Raw genomic sequence first — 23,485 nt, forward strand, 5'->3', positions numbered from 1 at the left:
ATGTTTAGTTTGTTTCTACCTGTTATTTAGAAATTTGTAATGGACACATCATTGGCTCATTGAAATCTCTACATTTCAAATCTTGGGGACTTATTATCAACTTAAGTTATTAAATCACTGGTGAAATATAATGCCAGTCAATGTGCCATGTAAACATGATTTGATAAGTGACATCAGTGATTAGGGATTTTAGGATTATCCTCCAGTTACAACAGTTCCTCTGTGTAGCGCAATGTCCAAACGCACTCACCTGATTGGCTGATGGGAGCTGGACATTGCTTTAAAAAGGGACTGTGCCTCCATTGACATCAACCACCTATACCCACCTCTACTCTACTGGAATCCACTGAGAAGACTACTGGTAGGTTACTCTTCATTTGTGTACTTCCATTAGAGTGTACTTGATTAAGTACTGACACCTTATTTTTAATAACATGCAATGAAAACTATTATGCACTTAGCTACTAGGACAATATAACCTAAATGATACATCTGCTTGAACTTTGCACCCATAAACAAATGAATGGGGACATTTGAACTCTCATTTATTAAAATTTGTGTATTGTTTTTCAGGTGTATAACCATGCTGAAGGTTGTGCTTATTCTGGGATGTCTTTTGAGCCTGACTCTGGCTGTTCCTGTAAGTTCAGCAATCTTTAAAATGTATATAAATTGTACAAATATGATTGTAAATGCCTGTTTTTACAGATACAGGAGGAGCATGAACGCTTTGCTCGCTCGTCAGGGTCTTCTGTAAGTGACATGTTTACATGAACACTGAAAAATATGTTTAATCGTGATATTAAATATATTCATATTGATGTGTTTTCATTTTACAGGGACAGATGGTCTCTTCCTCCTCCTCCCTAAATTCATTAATTCTTCAGCTTTTGATCAACCTGCTTGCTACCACAACTACAACTACAGCTACTACTACCACAACTACGACCACTGCCCCCACCACCCCTGCCGCTGGCTAGACACTGTACTGAGAGTATGTGTATGGCGTAGTGTAAAATAAAGCCTCTTTACCTTTCACTGCAATCCAGTGTGTTTCTATCATTGTATAATTATTGGAAAAATATAACAACAGACAAAACATACAAATACAAATATGAACAAATACTATGTTTTGCAAATAAAAGATGTAAAGCCTGTTCAGAGCATGTAGTTCAATTTGGGGTTAAATACATCAATGATAGTCTTTTGTTTACTATGGGGAGTGGGCCTGGGTGCCATGGATGTGCAGAGAAAATACTAGGCTTTTGGACATAAGGATGAATGCTACAGTTTAACTTAAATCACACGTCGAGTCACACCTCCCTAAAATCAGGAAGAAGCTAATCAGGGCCTAAATCGTGGCCTAAAAAGTGTTCCCGTCGTGTGAGGCTTTACTGATGATGTTCTGGGAGATCACATCCTGAGAACATGTGCGCTCCTCTGCACAGGGATGAAGAAGGTTTACAGTATTATTACACTTTTAATGCAATCTGTATATTTTGTGTGTTGCATGTTATTTGTTTATTTCCATATTCCCAGACATGAATTTTTATGGAAAAAATACATAAATAATCAAATATAACTAAGTGACGTTCATCTGGATGTTGGTGAATTGCTAAAGAACAGAGCACAGTGTTAATGTGACGCAGAATTCTTTTTTTTTTTTTTGCAGGCCCATTAACTTCTTAAACTAAGAATATTTCAGATTTCATCACTATTGTGAAACATAATAATGCCCCATCCCTATTATTGTGGTGGTCAGTGCTGTTTTAAAGGACATTTTAGAACACGTTTGAAACAATTGAAAAATGAACTTGACAGCATTAGTATTAATCATATACATTTCCACAGTAACCTAAATGAATATTAGTATATGATGTAGTAAAGACTGTAGGTGCAGACAGACAAAAACAAAACTTGGAGGTAATACACATCCAATTTATTTAAAAAAGTAAATCTCTTATTATTAGTAGCACTGTTGTTGCTCAACTGGTGTATTGTGTTTTAGTTTTGTAACCACGTTGAAGTTAACTCTTATTCTTGGATGTCTTTTGATTCTGACTCTGGGTTCTCCTGTAAGTCTAAATATACATTCATTTGTGTTCAATCATACATTTGTCATCTAAACAACCCATTTCCATTCTACAGCTTGAAATGAGAAAGGAGTGATGTCTTGCTCGCTCTTTTTCTGATTCAAATGAGGTCATGGTTTTCAGTTGTTATTATCGTAAAGTATAATTTGCTCTAAACAAACAAAAATCAAGAGTTAATGATTTTTTCAAATCCTCTATAATTTATTTGTCACAACAAATATCTACACCAACTACTACAACTATGACGACCCCTATTCCCCAAACAGTCGGCTGAGACAGTGGGGAACGGCTTAATAAAGAGTTTGAAAATGCTCATGCAACAATCAAATAAACCATTCATTTGTAATATCTGTATTCTTTTTGTCTAAGCCAGTAGACAAATGTCTTTTTGCTCGCTTAGTCGATCTACAATCAGAGATGGAGACTAAAAATACAATAAGAACAACTGTAGACATTATGGGACACTTTAAAATGAAACACACACAACATAAACTTAAATTACAAAATACGTACTTCGTTTTTTGGGTTTATATATATATATATATATATATATAGAAGTACAAGAATTAATGCAGCTGAAAATGCCATGGATTGAGATACCACTACACTATTGAATTAACCTCCACACTCCTCCGTCTCCACAGTCCAGAAACTGTTGTCATTAAGAAAAAGTAGTCAAAAGTCTAGGTATATCACTTTATTTGCATGTTTTAACATATGGGCATCTGCTTTAATGTTCAGCACAGGTAGATATTTTGTTTTTGGTCCACCTGCTGCTTAAATAACACAGATCATGTTTTATTTGAACACTTGAGTGCAAAGAGGTAACTGCACAAAACATGACTACACAGCTCTCTTATGGGTTCAGGGGATAAAGGACTGGAAGTGAGTTTGTAGTAACGGCTCTACATATCGGTCCAAAAGTACCGGCAGAGCTTATCAACCATCTAAACAATCTATATGGAAAAAAACACATCAGTTGATCTCTAGTCAGAAGGTAAAGCCAAATTCTTATTTGCTCACTCCATGAGGAAACTTCACTGGGGACGAGCACCAAGATGACTACAACTATGATGTTTATGAGGCCACCAGAGAGACTGAAAACTTATGTGATCCAACAGTGGATCACATAACTGTATGAGGTCTGCTTACTCCTCACACGCCACTACAAACTGCTATTGATCCAAGTGACTGTAAATGATTTATGTTTAGTTTGTTTCTACCTGTTATTTAGAAATTTGTAATGGACACATCATTGGCTCATTGAAATCTCTACATTTCAAATCTTGGGGACTTATTATCAACTTAAGTTATTAAATCATTGGTGAAATATAATGCCAGTCAATGTGCCATGTAAACATGATTTGATAAGTGACATCAGTGATTAGGGATTTTAGGATTATCCTCCAGTTACAACAGTTCCTCTGTGTAGCGCAATGTCCAAACGCACTCACCTGATTGGCTGATGGGAGCTGGACATTGCTTTAAAAAGGGACTGTGCCTCCATTGACATCAACCACCTATACCCACCTCTACTCTACTGGAATCCACTGAGAAGACTACTGGTAGGTTACTCTTCATTTGTGTACTTCCATTAGAGTGTACTTGATTAAGTACTGACACCTTATTTTTAATAACATGCAATGAAAACTATTATGCACTTAGCTACTAGGACAATATAACCTAAATGATACATCTGCTTGAACTTTGCACCCATAAACAAATGAATGGGGACATTTGAACTCTCATTTATTAAAATTTTTGTATTGTTTTTCAGGTGTATAACCATGCTGAAGGTTGTGCTTATTCTGGGATGTCTCATGTGCCTGACTCTGGCCTCCACTGTAAGACCTAAGCCTTTAGTAAAACATAGAGAGTCTATTGCTGTACTAAGAATGTTCTTCCTCTCCAACAGGCGGACTCGGAGCACAAGCGCATCGCCCGCTCCAGTGACTCTGATTCCACAGAGGCAACCACAACCCCAACCGTAAACCCTCTGGAGGCCTTGCTGCAAGCGCTGATCACAGCATTAGCTACACTTACCACTGCTACCACCACCACCACCACAACCACTGCTGCCTCTGGGTGAATCAGGCACTGCAAAGACCATGGCTCCAGATGTAGTTGTCTAAATGTTAGACAGAAAACTACTAATGGTGTGTTTGATGCTTAATAAACAGCAATATTATAATCTATTGTCTGCTCACTTCCTATAAACAAATGTATCATCTAATTCAGTTCTGAAAATAGTAAATAGACCTAATTATTTATTTTTAGTTAGATGTAGTTAGAATAAAATGACATTCACAACTGGTTTCCTGAACATGAACAATACAGACTTTTAAAAAACATTTAAAAGGTAAAACTTTCACATTTCCCCCTTCAAAGTTGGAACTACAAACGACATGTGTCTTTACTAACTGAGGATTTCACTGTGGACCTGTTTATTTCAAAGCCCGAACAATAACACTGATAATTAGAAATAACTGAATCTCGCACATATTCATCGTAACCTTTTAAAATACAGGCTCTATATACTCGATCTTATAATATTAGTAGCAGAAAAAAGTTACTCAACGCCTCAGACACCACCATTTAAAACATTTGTACTAACTATTAAGCAGATTGTGTGATAAATCAGCCTCGTCCTGCATTAAGAAATGTGTGAGTGCTTGTGATTCAAACAAAAATTTCAGAATCCAACGCACTGCCTCATGTCTGAGATCCTGTATTGAAATATGCACTACCAACAAGTGTGACACATCACTTCTTTCTTAACCTCTGAGATTAGTTGAGAGTCTGGCACTGACAATGGATTTCAGGATTATCCTCCAATTACAACATTTCCTTGTGTTTTTGTACAAGGCCAAATGTCCAATAGCACTCATCTGATTGGGTGAAGCGAGTGGGACACTGCTTTAAAAGGAGACCCTCTCCTCGATCTCGTTGCAACCACCAGTTCACTACGGAAATCTGCTGTGAAGCTCTCAGTTCAGTGGTACGCATTCCTTGTTTATCTCTGTTCATTTTTTTTTTTTTTTATATATTCCTATAGATTATAGATTAATATTGTTTGTTTCCATAGAAATCTGTCAAGTCCAGCAACAATGAAACTCTTTTCAGTGTTTATGGCTGGTCTGGTGCTCATTGGACTAAGTCTTGCTCTTCCAGTAAGTCCAAGTTGCAAATAGATACTTTAAAATATAGTTTTAAAGGACTGTGTTAAGATCATTTGAATGTTTTTAAGGTCCAAGAGGAAGACGCCAGGGTCAAACGCTCCAGCAGCAATGAAGTACGTGAGACTACGAAAGAAGTATTCACATTATATCACTATATTGAATGGTTATCTTTTTTTCCAGGTAAATTACAACAACCGCAACATGGCTAACACCAACGTGGCTAACAACAACATGATCACCAACAACCAGTTGCTTCAGCTCCTGCTTCCCTTGCTCCTGGCCCAGGCCCAATCCAACCCAACTGCAGTGACGACTCTGTTGGCATTACTGAGCAGCCAAGGCTGAAGAGGTCGCACTCCAATAAGATGCCCTCATGGATAGTTGACTATGTGGCTTTTTCATTACTTTGTATGCTACAGATGTATATAAATGTTATTTTAAAATAAAGAACATGGTACAGGTCAAATGTTCCTTAGTTTCATGGATTTTTTTTTATCTGACACGGTCACCAATTGTACAGACTTATGATTCTTGAACAGTTTTCGTTTGAGTTTTTAAGTTATCCCAAGGTCTGTTTCAGCTGTTTGTTGGCACTGATCTCTGGACTCCAATGCATTTAAGGCAGTGGTTCTTAACCTTGTTGGAGGTACTGAACCCTATCAGTTTCATATGCACATTCACCAAACCCTTCTTTATTGAAAAATAAAATATTATTTTTTTCATATTCAAGACACATGTATGTTTACTGGTACACAAAATGAACCGTGCATTAACATCATTGTGTTCAAAGAATAAAACCAATACAGAGCATGAACTCACAACAAATTACATACATACCTTTTCACAAAGACTTGACCTTATTTAATACTACCACACTGAAATAATAACATTTTTTAACCTTATGTATTCCAATAATGAACTTATTGTATTTATGCTATTTATTATTTTTAACATTTTAACACACAGCCATGACCTGACCAGACCAGACCAGACCAGACTTCTGCTGTTTCCTTTGAGAGACCAGATCAGAAATATGTGGCTTCACCTTGACCATTCTCATGTCTTTTTCACAGCAAAGTCTGTTCCTTTTACTTCGTTTTTATGCTGTTCGAACGGCTCATTTAAGTCGGCCAGGTACTTCGATAGGCACAGCAAAGGGTGCATTTGTCAAATTGGGACACGGCCAGCGTCTGGAGATGCTTGCAATCCTCAAATCATATGAGTGAGGTGCGTGTCTTGACCTCTGCCGAACCCCTAGGGTTCAATCAAACCCAGGTTAAGAACCACTGATTTAAGGCAATTAGAGCGAAAGGAAATACAGAACTTTATAAGTATGAACACACATCCTAACAGCAAATTACACATGTGATTATAACATTAGACACATCCTAATTGAAAAAAGACCAAAGAAAAATTCACAGAGCCTATTCCACCATCTTAAGATATCAAAGGAGTGTTGAGTAATCACAGGGTGGGATGATACAGACTCACAGGCAAATAAACATTGCGTCATGCCTCTTTAGTCATTCAGAACGAGTTTACTGGATTGCAGAATGTGCAGATTAGGCTTGTCATTGGTTACACTAAATCACCAACAGGAACACATTTTTAACTTATCTGTTCAGATCATCACTCGTAAGAACAGCAATTTTTGATTACACAACAATGCTGCTAAAGGTATAAATGTCTCTACTTCAATAGCACCTCTAGAACGCCTGGTCTTGGAAGCTACTGGAACTGGAGATCAGTGGGGCCATAGAGGGGCCATAGTGGGGCAGAAGTGGGGCCATAGTGGGGCAGAAGTGGAGCCATAGTTGGGCAGAATTGGGGCCATAGTGCGTCAGAAGTGGGTCTATAATGGGGCAGAAGTGGGGCCATATTGGGGCCATAGTGGGACAGAAGTGGGGCCATAGTGGGACAGAAGTGGGGCCATAGTGGGGCTATAGCGGGACAGAAGTGGGGCCATAGTGGGGCAGAAGTGGCTCAGTGGTCCTGCATCAATCCGAAGCTCAGCAGTTCAAACCCTGCTCAGTGCAGTACCGTCCTTGGACAAGACACCTTTAAAACACTGCTGTGTGAACGATAGTGTTTTTGTGTGCATTTTATTCTCCATTGGCTGTATTGCACTCAGATAAAACTATAACATTACAGGCACTAGGCTTGACCACACTGCAAAACAAGCATAATTTTGCTCTGTCATGTTTTACATTCAAACTGTGCCAGTGTGGGCTTTCAGCAGCAGCCTCGAGACCACATCAGCCAACACAAAGAGTCCTACCTGTGCACTCAGCCAACTATGTGCTTACTGATGGGACACTGTCGAGTGCTGTTTTCCATGGTCATACTATTTGCATATTTGTCCGTGCTTAATTTAACTTACAATTAATAGAAAAAATACATTAAAAAAGCAGAACACTGAATGGAAATAAGCCCATGATCATAGTATTTTACAGCATGTGTCTCAACCTGATACATGTCTTCTCATTATCTACGCTACTAACCACTAAAATGATTATGACCTTAAATTCTGTACTTTTTAAATCCAGGCTCTAAACAGTTCTGTTTAGCTGTGAATATTCTGCATTTATTCTTTTAATGTTAATTATATGATAATTATGTTTCTTGATAATTTTTTTTTTCTTTGTTTTATTGTGATTTTAATGTCTTTCTTATTGTGTGAAGTGCTTTGAATTATTTTGTGTGCAAATTGTGGTATACAAATAAAATAGCCTTGCTTTGTTTCTGGGGCTTGGGTAGGCTGAAGGCATTTTTTTTTACATAAGTGCTTAATTTATACATTTATAGATAATACATTTTAGTACATTACAAATGACTTCCTAATGTGTCAAACTATTACTATTGCACAACATAAATTGCAACAGTGTAAACATGGGCTCATAAGAATATAGTTGACTGTCTCTGCATGTTTGAATTAAAACTATTTAAAATAACAGAATCCCCCAACAATCTTATCTTGGGCTCATTCAGAATTTTAGGCCTTTGGTACAAAAAATAATAATAATGATAACTTTAATCTTATTAAAAATAATAATGAATGTCATAATTGTAAATACCACACAGTATTCCACACCTGGTAAAGTTAACCAATGGCTATTTCTTAATAAGTCTTTCTTAAAACCTAATCAGTTAAGCTCTGCTCTCAGTCTTGTATAAAAGGAGACGCACTGTCCTCATACAACACAACACTCCTCTGTCTCATCTGTGTGACAAGCAACACAAGACTAGACAAGGTAAGAATATAAAACTTATTTGGTGCAGTGTTTGTATGCAGTGTTAATGAGACTGTGGCTCTTTCTACAGTGCAACCATGCTGAAGGTAGCTCTGATTCTGGGATGTCTCCTGAGCCTTACTTTGGCTTCCCCTGTAAGTCCAATATAACTATTACAATATCTAAAAGACTAAGACTACAGGCTATTCATTCAAACAGTGGTACAGGTGATATTTGTCAGTGTTCTGGTAGTATGGATGCACATTAGTATCATCAGTGACTTTACTGTAATGGTAAAGATCCATATCACACTGGTGCTTTTGCCGGCACTAAAAAGTCAAATTAGATTGAAAGTATTGAGTGATCCAAAACAGACCAAAGGCAAAAGAAGAAAATGTGATCACATTTACAAAATATTTTGTCTGCAGATGAATGAGGAGCACCATCGTAATGTTCGCTCTGATGAATCAAGCTCAGGGGAGGTAAGGCTTCACTAAATGACTTGAACATTCATCAGTAAATGATGTGGATTTAGAAACTATTCACTGTTTTCACTGTCTTTTGTAGAGTACCACCACAACTGCGACCACCACAACTGCAGCCACCACAATTCAGCAGCTGCATCTCGCTGCACTGATCCAGGCACTCCAGGCATTACTATCAGGGTGAAAGTGTTTGGAGATGTTATTCCCACACAGTTGGGCTGAAGCTGTACTAATGTGTGTGAAATAAAAAGCATTATTAAAAGCAAGTTATGTGCTCCGTCTTGTATTGTTTTATACAGCAAACAACCTACAACGATAAATATAATAATTATATATATGCCAATAGGGTATTTTCAGGTAAAGATATCCAGATGCAATCTTTCAGTGACTACAAACACAGACCTCCATAAGTCATAAATCATAATTCTTCCATAATGTTTTCATAAATGTCCTCAAGCTGAATTTATCCAAGCAGAATGTTCACTTGCATCTTTCACACTGCAGATCAGTGTTGTCACCTACGTCCCTGTTTCCACCCCTCTGCCCTTAGTGATATATGCAGTGTAAATCAACACAGTAAGAAGCATCTGATGTGAATAACGGTCTTCAAAAATATCATACTAATAAATGGACAATACAGGGGAACACACAACGTAATGTGAAAAAATCTAAAATTGGACTATGTGACAAATGAACACATGAGGAAGCATGTAGTCATGCCCAACATGGAAGACGTCTCCTCTAGAAAACTAAGAACAAAATATACACATTATTTTACTTCAGATTCAAAGATTTGTTGTTTGGTCAATCTGCCAGTTAATCTCAGACATCAGAAATGAGAGAGACAGGATATAGATCCAGACTCTGTTTGTAAACAGTTGTCAGGGCGTGTGGTCTTGGCTGCCCAGGTAAGTTTTGTACTTAAGTGTTTGTATTTCTTAACTGCAGACTGCGTATTCATCTGATTGATTGAGAGCAGCTCTATATTTTATTACAGATCTATGAGTTTTTATCATCTACTTTTGAGGAAACTTCTCTAATGCCTTGATTTTGACAACATCACATGACATTATATAATAATAATAATAATAATAATAATAATAATAATAATTATTATTATTATTATTATTATTATTATTATTATATGTCATTATTCTGTTATTTGACACCAGTCTCTTGCTATTGTCGCTACTTATTTTGAATGTATTATTACCATTTATAGTTTTGCTCTTTGTTATTATATTGTGATGTGTCAGCTGCTGTGGCCAAATCATGTCTCTTGTGGATCAATAAAGTTTGTCTTATGAATTTCAAAGACAAAGCTGATTAGTTTAGAAGTCTGAATTTACTAAGACACCCCAGCGATCTAGAGTTTAAAGGTCCTATATTGCACAAAATTGATTCTAGTGAGCTTTAAGCCATGTTATAATGTTGTTACATCCTCAAAAACATACCTGGAGTTGTGTTTTGTTTCATTCACACACACTTGACTACTCCTATATTATTAGTCTGTTTACATCTCTAAAGCTCACAATGCTCTGTTCTACCTTGTGATGTCATGAAGCAATAGTTTTCAAGTAAGCTGCTATTTACCTTTACTTCAGTAGAGATTTGTAATTCCAAGTCTGAAATTATCTTTGGTTGGCATCACATGCCAATATCTCCATTCTGTGTATCCTTTGTTTTACATCAACATGAAATCTCAAGCAATACAGCAATATGGTCTCTGTGCCAAAATCTGTGACCAATTTTCATCCCGTCCATTCATCCGTGTTCTTCCACTTATCCGGGTCCGGGTCAAGGGGACAGCAGTATAAGCAGGAACTCACAGACTTGCTTCACCCCAGACACCTCCTCCAGCTCCTGCGGTGGGACCCCAAGACATTCCTGTGGTTCCCAAGCCAGACCCCCTCCGGACCCTGGCTGCACTTAGAAATTCTATCCACAAATACAATGAACAGAACCGGTGACAAAGGGCTGCCCTGGTGGAAAGGGAACAGGTCTGACTTACTGCCGGCAATGTGAACAAAGCTCCTGCTCCGGTCGTACAGGGACCGGACAGACCTTAGCAAAGAGGCCTGGACCCCATACTCCCAGAGCACCCCTCAAAGGACACTACGAGGGACATGGTCAAATGTCTTCTCCAAATCTACAAAACACATGTGGACTGGTTGGACAAATTCCCATGAACCCTCAAGCATCCGATGGAGATTATAGAGCTGGTCCAGTGTTCCGCGACTGGGACAAAAACCGCACTGCTCCTCCTGAATCCAAGGTTCGACTATCGGTCGAATTCTCCTCTCCACTATCCTGGAGTAGACCTTACCAGGAAGGCTGAGGAGTGTGATTCCCTTGTAACTGAAACACACCCTCCGGTCCCCCTTCTTAAACAAAGGGACCACCACCCCAGTCTGCCAGTCCAGAGAAACTGTCCCCGACTGTAATGGAATGTTGCAGAGACATGTCAGCCAAGACAGTCCCACAACATCCAGAGACTTAAGGTACTCGCAACGGATCCCATCCACCCCTGGAGTCTTGCCACCGAGGAGGTTGCCAACCACTTCAGTGACTTCAGCCAGGAAGATGGATGAGTCAGCCTCCAGGTCCACAGTCTCTGCTTCGTCCCGGGAAGATGTGACAGTGGCATTAAGGAGATCCTTAAAGTATTCCTTCCACCGTCCAACAACATCCCCACTCAAGGTCAGTAGCTCTCCACCGGCACTGTAAACAGTGTTGATGAAGCACTACTACCCCCTCCTGAGGTATTGGACGGTTTGCCAGAATCTCTTTGAGGCCGACAAATTGTCCTCCTCCATGGTCTCCCTGAACTCCTCCCAACCCAAGTTTTTACCACTGTGATAGCACAAGCTGCGGCACCCTTGGCCCGCCGGTACTCGTCGGCTGCCTCAGGAGTCTCACAAGCAAACAAAACTCGACAGAACTTCTTCAGCCTGACAGCCACCCTTACCTCCGGTGTCCACCACCGGATTCGGGGGTTGCCGCTGCGACCAGCACCACAGACCTTACGACCATAGTTACAAGTGGCTGTAATTTTTCCAAGTCCCCAGAGCCAATCTCCATGTCTGGATATCCAGCCCCCGCCTTCGACTACCGCCCAGATCTCTCTGCACCAGCCTTTCATGGATCCTACCGCAGATGGTTGTTCTAACATAGGAACTTGACAGAAGTGCTTAATGGTAAATTATTTATTACATTTTTCAGCATTAACATTTCCAAATGTGTCAAACTATTAGACAACAAAGATTACAACAGTGTAAACATGGGCTCATAAGAATATAGTTGACTGTTGGAGTCTCTACATGCTTGAATTAAAACTATTTAAAATGACAGAATCCCCATCAATGTAGGCGGAGGCTTATCCAGAGTTTTAGAACTTTTGCAAAGAAAAAATAAGAATAAAAATAATAACTTTAATCTTATTAGTAATAATAATACATTTCATAATTGTAAATACCACACAGTATTCCACACCTGGTAAAGTTAACCAATGGCCATTTCTTAATAAGTCTTTCTTAAAACCTAATCAGTTAAGCTCTGCTCTCAGTCTTGTATAAAAGGAGATGCACTGTCCTCGTACAACACAACACTCCTCTGTCTCATCTGTGTGACAAGCAACACAAGACTAGACAAGGTAAGAATATAAAACTTATTTGGTGCAGTGTTTGTATGCAGTGTTAATGAGACTGTGGCTCTTTCTACAGTGCAACCATGCTGAAGGTAGCTCTGATTCTGGGATGTCTCCTGAGCCTTACTTTGGCTTCCCCTGTAAGTCCAATATAACTATTACAATACTTCTAAAAGACTAAGACTACAGGCTATTCATTCAAACAGTGGTACAGGTGATATTTGTCAGTGTTCTGGTAGTATGGATGCACATTAGTATCATCAGTGACTTTACTGTAATGGTAAAGATCCATATCACACTGGTGCTTTTGCCGGCACTAAAAAGTCAAATTAGATTGAAAGTATTGAGTGATCCAAAATAGACCAAAGGCAAAAGAAGAAAATATGATCACATTTACAAAATATTTTGTCTGCAGATGAATGAGGAGCACCATCGTAATGTTCGCTCTGATGAATCAAGCTCAGGGGAGGTAAGGCTTCACTAAATGACTTGAACATTCATCAGTAAATGATGTGGATTTAGAAACTATTCACTGTTTTCACTGTCTTTTGTAGAGTACCACCACAACTGCGACCACCACAACTGCAGCCACCACAGCAGCTGATCTCGCTGCACTGATCCAGGCACTCCAGGCATTACTATCAGGGTGAAAGTGTTTGGAGATGTTATTCCCACACAGTTGGGCTGAAGCTGTACTAATGTGTGTGAAATAAAAAGCATTATTAAAAGCAAGTTATGTGCTCCGTCTTGTATTGTTTTATACAGCAAACAACCTACAACGATAAATATAATAATTATTTATTTTATTTGATTTTACTATTGTGTCCTTCGTACAAAGAATGCTGAGCCCTTTCGTGGGCTTATAAGACCCCCATTAACAAAATACAACAGTCCAGATGTGTATTACAAAAAAAAACAACAAAAAACCCCAAAAAACAATAGACTCATCTGCCACTTCTTCCAGGCTTTACAGAGAAATGATGCCAACTTATAAAAATTTGAATTTGAAACCATTTAATCTTGTCGTTGTCATTACACCAGAACATATCAGGGCACTGGGTGAACATTTCATCAAATAAAGAATTTCTAAATTTGTCATAAAATGGATAATACAACAAAAAAATTAGCTTCACTTTCCACTTCTCCAACTCACATAAACCACAAAGTCTTTCTTCTTCAGGGGCTTGAGAAAACCTCACAGTTTCTAAAACCAGGGGAGGGATCTCTGTCGCAGTCGTGGCTTCAACGATCTTTGATTCCTACTCAAATTTGCTCTGACATAAAATTCAGTCTTAAACGTATCTTTTAATTTAATATATGTTTGCAACTTGGGTTTAACCAAGACCCCATTTAGCCACTGCTCTTCATAACTGGACACCAGTTTTGCTCTTATTCTGTTAACACTGCTCGGCAAATTATTATGGAATACAAACTGATGTTGTGCTTAAGCAAAAAACAGCCTGTAGCTCGGCTGCCCAGGGTGACTGAGGAAGGGCTCAGTCATTCTCAAGCAAGGATGGGGCGAGGTTCACCACTTTGTGAACAACTTCATGAGCAAATAGTCCAACAGTCTAAAAACAATGTTTCTCAACATATCATTGCAAAGAATTTAGGGATTTCATCATCTAGGTCCATAATATCATCAAAAGATTCAGAGAATCTGGAGAAATCTCTGCACGTAAACGGCAAGGCTGAAAACCAACACTGAATGCCCATGACCTTTGACCCCTCAGGTGGTACTGTATTAAAAACAGACATGAATGTGTAAAGGATATTACCACATGGGCTCAGGAACACTCCAGGAAACCATTGTCAGTTAACACAGTTCGTCGCTACATCTCCAAGTACAAGTTAAAACTGTACCAGGCATGGACTGACGTGGAGTGGAAAAGTGTGCTATGGTCTGACGAGTCCACATTTCAAATTATTTTTGGAAATCATGGACGTCGTGTCCTGTGGGCCAAAGAGGAAAAGGACTGCCTGGATTTTTATCAGCGCAAAGTTCAAAAGCCTCTGTGATGGTCTGGGGGTGTGTTAGTGCCTCTGTGATGTTCTGGGGGTGTGTTAGTGCCTCTGTGATGATCCGGGGGTGTGTTAGTGCCTCTGTGATGGTCCGGGGGTGTGTTAGTGCCCATGGGGAACTTGCACATCTGTGAAGGCTCCATTAATGCTGAAAGGTACATACAGGTTTTGGAGCAACATATGCTGCCATCCAAGCAACGTCTTTTTAGGGATGTCCTGCTTATTTCAGCAAGACAATGCCAAGCCACATTCTGCACGTGTTACAACAGTGTGGCTTCGTAGTGAAAGAGTGCGGGTACTGGACTGTCCTGCCTGCAGTCCAGACCTGTCTCCCATTGAAAATGTGTGGCACATTATGCATTATACATTATGAAGAATAAAATACAACAACAGAGACCCCAGACTGCTGACAGTGGTAAACATGCCCCTGTCCCAGCTTTATTGGAATGTATTGCTGACATCAAACTCAAAATGAGTGAATATTTGCATAAAAACAATAAAGTTTTTCAGTTTGAACATTAAATATCATGTCTTTGTTGTTTATTCATTTCAATATAGGTTGAAAAGGATTTGCAAATCATTGTATTCTGTATTTTTTTTAAAGTTTTACACAGCGTCCCAACTTCATTGGAATTGGGGTTGTACAAGAAATCTCAAGCAATTTCGCATTATGATCTCTGTGCCAATATCTGTTTTCATCCCAAATTCAGGGTAAACATATTGTAACATATAGGAACAAAATCCAATACATTTTAAGCTCCATAGAAACCACACAGAACAATCTCAGAATCAGAGCTCCCTTCAGCATAACTGCACTGTAGAGCCACAGCCCCATTAGCACTGCATAAACAAACCAAAAATAATATAATAATATTCACTAATTGTTCCTATTCCTACATTGCATGTACAAATACAAATGCAATCACAAGCTTCATGTCAAAGGATAATGTTGATTATTATATGTTTGCTCTGTACATATGATCATTCATTTTATTTTATTTGAGCATTTTTTTACACAGAGTAACAGAAACAAAACATTTTTTTAATAAATTACTAAAAAAGTAACACAGTAATGATCAAAAGGAGCAAACAGAAGCAAAAGCTTCTTTGAGCCAACCCCCTGTAACTTATAGCTGTTTGTTACATCCATTACCTTTACAAAAACAAGAGTCACATTCAGCACCCAAGTTTTTATAAAGTATTTACTGCTTCATTGTGTCACCCATACCCAGCCTGATTATGAGTGAAATTGGTACAGAATATAAATATAATAATATTTTTTTTTACAATGTCATATTCTTTGTGGTGACGACTGTGCACATAATAATCCATAATTACACTAACAAAACTGTAATAATTCATTTCTAATACATTCATTACCTTTTATTATTTCACACATAAGGATCAGTTTTGATTGCAAATGCAGCTGAATTTGTGATTTAGTATATAATGCTGTTTAAAGCAGCTTATCAACGTGATGCTTGTTTGAAGTGGATGGGTAGCACCCATACCCAGGCCCACACACACTGTGGCCTGTTTATAAGGGAAAGTGTGATGTCAGACAGTGAGGTATTCATAATCCAAATTACATATCAGTCCATTAGTCTTCATTCAGTGCATAATACTGCAGGACTTTGTGTTTAACCATTGTTTGACCTGCTCAAGGGAAGTGCTACTTCATTTCTTAATCAAGTCCGTTCCACAGGTCGACTCCTAGTCGATCTAGTACAAAAACAATGTTTTTGAAAATTCATTTTACAACATAAATTATATTTAGCTTCTTTATTGGAGCAAGTTGTATCTTGCCTTATACAGAATTTGGAGTGTTTTCAGTTTGATATACAGCAATGCCAAAGCACAATAGACACTATACAGTGTTTTATAATTTAATATATACCTAGATTTACCCAGAACTGAGATGCATTTTGTCATCTTTGTTTTATTTTTTGCTATCTGGGGTTTCCAGAACAGTTTTTGGTCAAATATGACTCTAAGCAAATTATGTTTATGTTTACATTCTCAATGTCTTCATTATCAGTTTTTATACTTACATCCATATTATTATTATTATTATTATTATTATTATTATTATTATTATTATTATTATTATTATTATTATTATTATTATTATTATTATTATTATTATTATTATTATTATTATTATTATTTTATTTTCAAATATCATTAAGCTATGTCTCTTAGCTTTTTTTTAAAGCCATTTAGTTTAGTCCTTGAGTCACATCTGTGATTACCTCAACCAGCAGCTGGTGCAGTGTGGATCTGTGCACAACAGGACAAACTGCAGTCTATCAGTGATGTAGTGAAGTCTGTCACTGCAGAGGATTTACTCTTATGCCACAGTTTAACATTTATTGATGAGTATATTGTGATCAACTGTATCAAAGGCTTTTTTTTAAGTCCATGAAAAATACAATAGAATATTGTTTATTTTCCAGATTGTTGGTCATTTCTTCTACCAAATCTATGAGGGCAAGCACAGTTTACAAGGGCAAGACGAGTTACTCCTGAAGCCATACTGACTTTTATTTAATTTATTACTTGATTTAGTGTCGTTGTTTAATCGATCAGTGAATCATTTTTCGAGAATTTTAGAAAATGGAGATAGTGAGAAATTGGCCTGTAGTTGGCAGATTGTTGTTTGACCCTGTCTTTGTAAACTGGAATAACTTTTACATTTTCATTTTTGTTGGGAATTTCCCAGTTTGGAAAGTTCAATTTACTGTATGCAGTTATCAGTTCCATAATTTGGAGGATTCCATTTTGATTTAAGTCATATACAGTCCATCACCATCTGTAGATTTCTTGTTTTTGGAGTTGGGGTCAGTGTTTATAATTTCCTTTTCGTCCACTGCTTTGAGAAACAATTCTGACAAAGTAACAGTTAAAACCATTAACCACTTCATCCATACTAGAGCGTTTCATCATTATGAATGTAGCACTGCTCAGGACAGCTCACTTTTACATTTTTATTAAGTACACAATTTAATACTTGCCAAATACCTTTAATATTCCAAAGATCCTTATAGTAACTACAGTTATCGTTACACAAATTATTTTCTGGATCTACATCATTCAGTATATTCTGGCAATTGTGATTTGGAACATTTTATTTACAGTTTCACTAGTATAGTACATATCATTTGTACCTATTGAACTCGTGGCCTTTTTAATCCACAGCATGTTTGCCTTGTTCCATTTAATTTAATGAACACACGATAATTAAACATCCAAGTTGACTGAATTATGTTCTGCTTCAACACCTGGCCTGTGGCTGTGTTGTTCTTGGTCAGGTGGTCATTCATGTATACACTGGACCCTTAATTTTTTTTTTTACCTCGCTTTAACAGTGCATTTTTAGATTTTCTGCTTACAAATCTTACTATGACTGGTGCCATTGTTTGGGTGTGAAGAGGCCACAAAACCACTTGGTTGCAAATGTTTTTGGTGGTGTTTCAGACATGTGTTTCCTAAAAATGAGCTCAGTACTCAAAAAGATGCACTTTATTTCCACGGTCAAAAGACTGTTCTACCTCACATATGTAACACCTGCTACGCTAATTACCTTCCCTTGAATACACGGTATCAGAACATGTAATCAGTGACACCTAGAGGCTGGAGGTACATTTTGGCCTCTACTGGGTGCTTCTCTGTGGTAGTGGATGGCAGGCCTCAATGTCTCCCCTTTCCACTGCGATGTCTGTCTTTCCCAGAAGGTGATCACCGGCTGTCCGGCTGTGTCAGTTCCCCCTCAGTCGCAGCGGCACAGGCATACGATTGCAGCGTGATGTCCAGACCAGTGATCGGCACTTCATTTATTCTGGAGTACTGCTCCAAGTCTGCATCACGTCTGTAGTTTGAGCTGCATTGTCTCTTTCATTAGCTTCATGATCGTATCCTGTTGTTTTGATGTATTTTTCCTCTCTTCAATCAGGGAGGACAGAGGCACAGCAAGGCAAGTTTAGTTGCAAGTAATGCACAAGTCCATTAGAGAATAGGAAAGGCATTAACATGACAATACAACAAGGTTTTAGCTGCTAAAACTAAAACACTGATTCTCCATGTTTAGTCCTGACTCTGGGACCAGCAGGAGGCCGGTCCCTGAAGTCCTCAGAGTGTGAGATGGTTCATGTGGCTCTAACATGTGGGAGATGTTCTTTGGTGCTGGTCCATGGAGAGACTTGTTCACACAGAGCTGCTTTAAAGTCTATTCTCTGAGCCACAGGAGCCAGAGACGTGAGAAGCAGTGTTCTGGATGTACTGCAGCTGTCTTAAGACTCGTTTGGAGAGGCCAGTGAGCAGGCCGTTACAGCAGTCTAACCTACTGGCGAGTTTTCATTATGTCCCCTAGCCTCATGTCTGGATTTGAATATGGCCCTAGATGAAAAATAAATATTGCTCCCCTGACTTAGACACCAGCAAAGTAGACTATAAAGAGTTATGAGGACTTTACAGTATAGATTTAATCAAGACATTTCTCAATAACCATGTGTATTAAGGTCTGATTAGTTACAATCGGCTCTCAGTCTCTCATATATGACAGGAGGTGAGCAGTTGTTGTACAATAAAACATCCATCCATCCATCCATTTTCTTCCACTTATCCGGGGCCGGGTCACGGGGGCAGCAGTCTAAGCAGGGACTTCCAGACTTCCCTCACCCCGGACACGTCCTCCAGCTCCTCCGGTGGGACCCCAAGGCGTTCCCAGGCCAGCCGAGAGACATAGTCCCTCCAGCGTGTCCTGGGTCTTCCCAGGGGACACACGGAATAAAACATTCTTCTAGTTAATCTCAGTGACATGGAACTGAAGACAAAGTAAAGATATATGACCTATGTGAGTTTATGCAGTGTTGCTGGGTTTTTTAATTGAGAGATTTACAGCCAATCCTCAGTCAGTAATACCAGCTCAGACCATAAAGAAAGTATTTTGATTCAATTTTACAGATTAAACTCTTTTTCCTATATCGCTCAGCTCTACTGCACAACCTTTAAAGACAAGCTTTGAACAATAACACTAATATTTGCAAAGAAAATGATTAACAAAAAGTCGTTGAGAAGCTGAAATATCTTCTGTGCTCTGATCTGAATCTTCATCAATGATCTTCAAGTTCATGGTAATGCTTCAAAACTGTGCATAAAGTTTCAAGATTATGTGTATTTATTCTGTTGGTAGTATGATTCCTTTTACCCAATCAAGCAAAAAACCTGTGGCTTTTATGAAATCTTGGATTGCTACCCGAATGTTTGAAACTGAGTCCTTAATTATTTGCTCTCTTAATATGGCAAAAGAAAAAATGTTTGGTCCAGTTGACAGAATTGAACATTTTATGCTGTGGATCATACCTGGATGATGAGGGATCACACACCACTCCATATGGCGTTAGACACTGAACTACTGCCATCTGCTGGTGCTTTTACAACTACATTTAATCATTTACTGGAAATACCAAGACTATGGTGTAAAGGAGTATAACAAATCTGTAAAATGTTTAATATAAACTCTAACTCTTTAAAGATAGACACCTTTTTGGGGTTGAACTGTCCTGTATATGAACGTACTTTAAATGTGCCAGACAAACCCTCACTACACAATAAAATGCTGTGTTACAGATGCCAAACTCACCGACAGTCCTAGTGAATAAAAAGACTGAGTAAACAAGATGATTGCAGAGTTCGGATGTGGAAAGACATTGGGCAAGTCCTGTTGTTTTTGCATTAATAGCTTTAGACACAGACCTCACTGAACTCGAGCTACTAACTTCTGTTGAAACCTCTGCAATATCCGTGTGGGCTCCTAATACGGAAACTAATGTGGTTGTTTTTAAATCATCGTCACCGTTTTGCACTAATTGCCGGGTCATGGTATCACCTGTTAGTCATTAAAGTTGTTTGGTTGATTTGGTTTCTCACACTCCCACGGCGCAGACCACATATGAGACATAGCGCCACACCTTGACAGTCAGGTGCAATTAGGACATAAAAGGCCTGTTTAAAAGCTAATAGATTTTGAAAGAGTCAGGCAAATATTACCAAGACTTAACCTATCCACTCGCTCACGACTTTTATAAGCGATAGTCGATAATACCACACGACCGCAATGTTTCGGACCGTTTGTCTCCTGTTGGTCTTCTGTCTGATCCAGTCTTCAAGTCCTGTAAGTACTCTAAAATTTATAGATGAATATTTGTGCATTGTTGAGTTTAAATCTAGTCATGAGGATTCACAAGTTATGTACTATTTGCCTGGATAGACCTAATTTTAAGAGAGCAGAAGAGAGAGTTCTCCTACAAACCCCAAAGTTGGCAGTTTGACCCCAGCTCGGTGCACATTTACATTGTGTACATGGGCAAGACACTTTGACCATATTGACTATGTGAATGTGTGAGTGATCGGTGGTGGGTGGGGCTGATTGGCTGTCTCGCTTCTGCCAGTTTAGTTAAGATGTCTAGAAAATCTGAATGTTATATTTTTGTTTGGATGGGCATCTGGAGTAATATCTGAAATAGTCTTGTGGCTTTACTAAGTGTGAATAAGCTTAAAGGTCCTAAAAAACACAAAACTGAGCCATTTTAGAATGAGAATGTTGTTACGTCATCAAAAACGTATTTCATTCACACGTTTGAGGAACTCTTTATTATTGTCTGTCTACATCTCCATAGTTCAAAATGCTCTGTTCCACCTTGTGATGTCATGAAGTGGTATTTTTGAAGTTAACAGCTGCGTTTTACCTTTTGGTTAGTAGAGATTGGAAATTCCATGGCTGAATTATTATTATTATTATCCAAATAATTCTAGTGAAGCAGTGTGGAGTTTAAGAACACAGTGGAGCACTTCCTGTATTACCACATGATGACATCACAAGGTGGAACAGGGGGTTTGAGAAAGAACTCAGCCTAAATATGTAGAGTTTGTGTGTTAAACATGTGAGAATGAAACAAAAAAACAACTCCTGTCTGTTTGTGATGAGGAAAAACGTTATAACATACTGTAGATTAGAAAATATCGTAATACATGTATGTGCCCTTTAAGAATGAAAATGTATTCTGTTGTTTTACAGAGAAGTGATCGCCAAATCCGCAGCGACTCCTCTAGTGAAGAGGTAAGACTGAAATTCAGCCCTTGCCTAGCAGCAGATTATAGTATTTAATCTGACAGTTGTGAGGCAAGATGATCATCTCAGTATATCTGACGTTAATTCTTCCAATTTGGACTTTGGGTTTCTTCTTCAGGGGCATTTAACCATTTGGCAGCTTTTACCTTTACTTCAACTGTGGCGACCTCTCATTCCACCTACTACTAGAACAACGACAACAGCTTCAACCACCAGAACTACGAAGTCAACAACGGTCCCACGTGGAGACAATGGATAATCTTATATAACAGACTATTGTTATTCATTGTTTTGAAAGTTAAGTAATTTTTTCAGCAACATAAATGACATTCTCTCTCTGCCTAATCTACTGTCGACTGCAAAGACACAAATATATCCGAATTTGGAAGAAATTTGCTAAATCAACTGCGCATTTCGAGCCTATATATAGACCTGTCATGATAACAAATTTTGAAGCAAGATATATTGTTACAGAGAAATACTACAGTAAACGATAATACTTTTTTATATACTTATTAATGCTTTATGACTGAATGACTAGCGGCTTTATCCCTGTACTAAAAAACATGTTATTTAAGAGTGGGTTTAAGAGGGGTTGCATTTGTTTTATTTGCCTTAAGTATTTTTCTCGGCACGGCAAAATGAATACTAATTATTGATAGTCTGCATCAAAATGTTCTTCTGTAAAAGATTATATGATTAAAATGAGTTTAAATATAAGCAAATAGACAGGATTGGCCTCTGTCCCATTACTCTTTTCAATACAACACTGAATTAATATAAAATAGATTCTTCTTAAAATCTCAGAGCCCCGTCATGGACCAAATTAGACCCCGTGGAGAACCGAATTTGGCTCGTGGGCCCCATGTTGGACACCCCTGTTTCATGAGCTAAGAATGTTTGTTATCCGATAATGATTGGACAGGAAGACCAACAAGCAAATTTTGACGATTGACTCCTGGACAGTTCCTGGTTCAGCTTGTATCCCATTATGAGGCTTGTATACAATATTTCAACTAACATGGATTGTGACTAAGATTGAAACTATATGACGGGGCAACAGACAGGCACTCCTTTGGTTAAACCTGACCTAAGACCGGGGTGGAGACAGCAGTGGGAAGTGGCTGACAACACTTAGGTGTAATCTGCACTCTGCGTCTCTGCTGGATCAGTGTTGAGCCTCTAATGCCATGTCTGCACACTTCACCTCTACAGCAGCCCTCACTCACTCACTGACCCACCATCACGTGCCGTTTAACACCAAACCACTATACATGCTTAAGATAAACCTGCACCTCTGATATTGAATGTAACCATGGAAATGACTTCATCTGTATCATGCACTGAGAAGAAATAGCCTTATGATTTGTTATAGTAGTATAGAAGTAATAGTAATGAGTAATATTAAGATTCAATGGAAGATAGAAATGTGTGTTTTTTCTGTCACTTTAATGCAAAAAACAATAAAACTGTACAAAATTGTGCTCATATAAGAGGAGTCTACTGTTATTGCTTAAGTAGAAATAAAATAGTGGTCCACGTTATAACTCAAGAGTAAAAAAAAAAGTATTTGCGGGACCTACTTCTGAAAGCTGGGGTCAACATGTTACATTTTCTTTGCATTACTGGGAATATTTTTGTTATTTTTTGGCTATATGATCAGATTTAAGCCGTAAAAGGTTAAATTAATAACTGTCTGAC

The 23,485-nt window shown here is 38.3% G+C and overlaps 4 long non-coding RNA genes across 4 annotated transcripts; all 4 read left to right on the plus strand.

The window, feature by feature from the left end:
- Positions 1-3,608: 3,608 nt before the first annotated feature.
- On the plus strand, positions 3,609-4,066 carry LOC117375121 (uncharacterized). The gene is made up of 3 exons (XR_004541669.2): positions 3,609-3,658; positions 3,871-3,937; positions 4,009-4,066. It is a non-coding gene; the product is annotated as an uncharacterized LOC117375121 (long non-coding RNA).
- Positions 4,067-5,051: 985 nt separating this feature from the next.
- LOC117391541 (uncharacterized) lies at positions 5,052-5,386 on the plus strand. The gene is made up of 3 exons (XR_004543006.2): positions 5,052-5,091; positions 5,179-5,263; positions 5,341-5,386. It is a non-coding gene; the product is annotated as an uncharacterized LOC117391541 (long non-coding RNA).
- Positions 5,387-8,478: 3,092 nt separating this feature from the next.
- Positions 8,479-9,109, plus strand: LOC117376535 (uncharacterized). The gene is made up of 4 exons (XR_004541769.2): positions 8,479-8,523; positions 8,594-8,657; positions 8,931-8,984; positions 9,070-9,109. It is a non-coding gene; the product is annotated as an uncharacterized LOC117376535 (long non-coding RNA).
- Positions 9,110-12,575: 3,466 nt separating this feature from the next.
- Positions 12,576-13,258, plus strand: LOC117373026 (uncharacterized). The gene is made up of 4 exons (XR_004541550.2): positions 12,576-12,639; positions 12,710-12,773; positions 13,049-13,102; positions 13,188-13,258. It is a non-coding gene; the product is annotated as an uncharacterized LOC117373026 (long non-coding RNA).
- The last annotated feature ends 10,227 nt before the right edge of the window (positions 13,259-23,485 follow it).

The sequence above is a fragment of the Periophthalmus magnuspinnatus genome, chromosome 1, assembly GCF_009829125.3.
Source record: "Periophthalmus magnuspinnatus isolate fPerMag1 chromosome 1, fPerMag1.2.pri, whole genome shotgun sequence".
Classification (NCBI taxonomy): domain Eukaryota; kingdom Metazoa; phylum Chordata; class Actinopteri; order Gobiiformes; family Gobiidae; genus Periophthalmus; species Periophthalmus magnuspinnatus.